The sequence below is a fragment of the Chlorocebus sabaeus genome, chromosome 15 (assembly GCF_047675955.1).
Source record: "Chlorocebus sabaeus isolate Y175 chromosome 15, mChlSab1.0.hap1, whole genome shotgun sequence".
In the NCBI taxonomy this organism is placed as follows: domain Eukaryota; kingdom Metazoa; phylum Chordata; class Mammalia; order Primates; family Cercopithecidae; genus Chlorocebus; species Chlorocebus sabaeus.
In genome coordinates this window covers 19,182,825-19,187,180 of record NC_132918.1, presented here as the reverse complement: position 1 = coordinate 19,187,180, position 4,356 = coordinate 19,182,825, and positions in this window count along the sequence as shown.

Sequence of the window (4,356 nt, the reverse complement as noted above, 5' to 3'; positions counted from 1 at the left end):
GTTGGGCACTTGACTTGCTTTCACACTTTAGCTATTGTGAATGGAGCTGCTATGCACATAGGCGTACACATACCTCTTTAAGATCCTGCTTTCAATTCTTTTGAGTATATACCAAAAAGTGGGATGACTGAATTGTATGATTATTCTATGGTTAATATTTTGAGAAACTGTCATATTCTTTTCCACACTGGCTGTATCATTTTACGATTCTCCCAGCAATGCCCAAGGATTCCAGTGTCTCCTTATCATTGCCAACACTTATTTTTTTTTAATAGCCATCCTAAATGGTGTCAAGCCAAATACTTTAAAAACAAAAATTATATGGCTAACACTTATTGGGTGTTCACTAGGTGAGAAATGCTCTTCAGGATGGTCATAGATCTCAGTCATTTGTTGACTAAGCCAAAATAAACTCTGAATGACCAAATTAAAGGTAGAATCTGACCTATGCATTCTCCAGAGAGAAATTCTCAACAGTTGTCCTGTGGCTATTTGTTCAACAGACATCAAACAAACATTTCCTGAGAGCCTACTATGTGTGTGTTGGTCAGGCTGAGCCTTTGCAATTAAAGAAACGAGAGGAGGAGTAGAACTACCTAAAATCCTGAGTTGTTTAATAGAACTGAGAAATTATTCCGTGGTGTAGGCTCCGGGGTTGTGTGTATGAATGAAGGGTACACAGAGCTGGGAGGACGGTTGGTGTCCAGCAGTTTGCCATCTTAATGTGGTCTATAATTGAGTGGGCAGTAAAGGGAATGTGGCTGTGACCTGGACTTTTTAGTCTTCCCTGGAAATGGTCCTCTAAATTGGAGGCACATGTAATGGAAAGGTCAGGGACTTCAAGCACAGCTGTGTCCAGGTGCTGAAAGAGCATGGTTAGGTATCTGCCTTCATCTCTCAGCTCTGTTTGTTTCTGAGTTAGCTTCATCCTTAGTCAAACTCCCCTCTAAGGTGGCAAATGGCTCTGGGCTCACTTAAAAAAACAACCAGATTAACACCTCCAGTGGAAGGAGAGTACCTCTTTTCCGACAGTTCTAGCACAAGTCTAGAGCTGACTCTCATTGAACTGACTGGGGTCATTTGCCCATTCCTTAAGCACTCACTAAGTTCAGGGAAATGGAATATGATAATTGTCTGTTTTATATCCTGTGCCCACCAAAGTTCTGGGAAGTAGGGTTAGTGTCACATAAACCACATGGAGTGGGAGTAGGGTTGGGACATGTTACCAGAAGAAGGAGGAAAAGATCCTAATCAGGTGAAAACATTCTCCAAACTTTATTGACCATGGAATCCTTTTTATTGAGGTTACTATCCAATTGAATGCAGTCCCAATTCCCGAATCATTTTGCATAATAATCATGGTCTCGTGCTTAGGGATTCTTACCTGACCCCATTAATGTTATATGTAAATAAGGACAAAAAGTGTATTGCCTGATTTTTGACACCCCTAAGAACTGTCATATTGATAATAATAATGAATACTTTTTTCTTATAGCACCAGTGTGCATTTCTTCAGTGCTTTATACTTTATCGAGTTTTTCTCCTGCATACAATCTTATTAGCTCTTAGATGACATCAACTGGAGTCAATTATACAATAACCTTAGCTAACAGACATCAGTTTTCTTGTCATTAGTTGACAAAATATCATACCTGATTCCCAACTCCCCTTAGCTCAACCTGCCACCTTGCTGGAGTACAAAACTCTTAATGAAGATGTTAAGTGTCCTAATTAATTTTGTCTTTGTGAAAAGGTTTTTATTTTAGTGCTATAAAAAAAGAAAAAAGAAGAAAAAAAAGTTCTCAGCAAATATCTTCTCCATTCTCTTTGGCCTGGACTAGGTTATATACCCCCTCCTAACCAAAAGCTCTAACCAGATGTTTGAATTATGCTGATTAAGAGTCTACCTACCCCTGAAGGCAGACAGGGGATTAGTTTCCTCTAAAACATATGGGTAGTGAGTCAAATGGGCTATTTACCAAGGAATGGGAGTTGGATAAGGAGGAGGCAACTTCAAGCAAAGTCCACCGGAGTAGGTTAGTATTACTGTATTCTCCTTCTTTTTCTTATCTTCTTTGAGATAGTATCTATTTATCCTCATTCTACAAGAGATTTCAGGCAGGCATGGGCCATCAGTAGGAGGATGTTAGGGATAACAGAAAGATTATTGGATTTAGAATTCAGTGTTTAAGGCATGGGTCTGCCATATCCCATCTCCGTGACCTTGGGGAAGTTCCACATCTCATATCTGAAACTCAGTGTCTCTCATCAGATAAATGGAAATAATATTTACCCTATCTACATCACAAGGTTGTTACGATCAAAGAAAAGAACATGAATTTAGTAGCATTTTTCTAGTTTATAATGAAAGTGTAAGTTATTACTATTTTTTTCATGGCCAACATTGTTTAATGAGGAAGAGATTTCAGAGCAATCCCTCAGAACAGTAGATTTGCTTAGGAAAAACCTCCAGTTGCAGAAAACGCAGCAGCAGTGGCTTTTAGATATATAGTGCTGAGTACAAGAAACAATGACTTTGGAATAGCTGGAGAAAGACCAGATGGATGCCTTTGTGATCAAAGGAGTTATTTTTAGAAACATTTTCAGTATCCCAGGACAGTGTCATGTGGGGAGAGATTATGCTCTGCAGTGTAATGTACTGCACTAGTTATTCCGCTTGGAATATCCAGAGGTAAGAAGTATGGGCTTTGGAACAGACAGATACCAATTTGCCATGCAACCTTGAGCTAATCATTAACCTCTTTGATCCTCAGGTTTCTCATATGACAAACAGGATAATAACAATGATCTCATAATATCTGGGGGATGGTTATATAAGTTGGTATCTACCCAGTGCTCAGTGATGCCTGTCACACAGTATCTGCTTACTAAGTGGTAACTTGCTTGGCTATCTACAGTAACTAGTAAAACAATTGGACCTTATCTCGGAAGCTTTCTTTATGCTTCATACATACATAAACACTTTGAATAGAGTTCTTTATATGCTTAAAGAAAATTTAGAGATGGCATTAAGATATTTAAAACCAGACAGTGATTTCTGAACCTATGTAAGTGTCTTAGCATGCTTGGTTTTATGTTTTAAAATTGATTTCTATTACCAGAATAATTTGGATATAAAATACAAACAAGTAGTCATCCATTTAGCTATCAATACGTTAATTTATCAATGCAGGCTTTACCTTTTAAGATTTTATAAGACATCTTTTTAGAAATATAGCTATGCTTCATTTTTAAAATAAAAAAAATTTAATGGTTCTTAGAAATCTGGAAAATCAATTTTGGTCTTTATATGCCAATTTTTGTTTTTATTTGTACTTGCCAGTGAATTCATAAATTAATAGTTCAGTGTTAGCATCTATAATGATGATTTTTCAAAACAGAGCAAGTGTCTCTGAATCACTGGACCTAGGCTGAGTAACATTCATCTTACATTCATACATAGCTTTAGTACTAAATATATTTTGTTCTATTTGAATTCTTTGAAATCTGTATTCATGGCATAAACTCTACCTTACAATTAGACATTTTTATAGGTTGAAATTGAGAACTTTGTTTCCGGACCTGGAAATATTATAGAAATGTCAATCCACTTGGGAATTCCAAGTAGACTTTGTACTCTAATAAAAACTGTAGTTACTGTGCAAATGAATGAAAGTTTACATTTAATGATAATTGTAATCATTTATAAACAGTGGTAATTACCCAATTTAGTATAATAGAAAGATCACAGGCCAAGAGTTAGGTGTAGGTTCTAAATGCTAAGTTATCTTCATTACCTTGGGCAAATCACTTAACCTTCCTGCCTTCAACTTCTTTTTCTGTGAAATAAGGGAGCTGTATTTGATGATTATTGAGTTGACATTAAGTTTTAACATTGACATTAAGTTTTACATTTCTACCCTCATATATAACATATAATATAACATATAGTGTGTGTTTTGAATAAAGAATAAAATCAGGTTACAGTTGGAAAACAGAATAGCTTGTAGCAAATTTATTAACATTTACTGCCCAATGTTATTTTTAAGTTTAGGTAAGACATTCTTTCTTTATAAGAAATAGTCATTGTTTAAAACTATTGAGTAAGGACAGACTTCAGAGATCAAACTCCAAACATGTAATTTATGATTTTGTCTGAGGTTAAAGTACATTTTTTATATAGGTAGTTATGACTATAGCAAACTATATTGATAACTGAGATGTAAGGAAGTTCGTTTTGAGTAAATGTGATAATGTTCTTTACTTTTATAAATATTACATCGAACGCTTTCTTCCTTCTTGATGTAAATGAATAACTTTAATTATAGACATTATTATCTATTTATGCATGTTCTG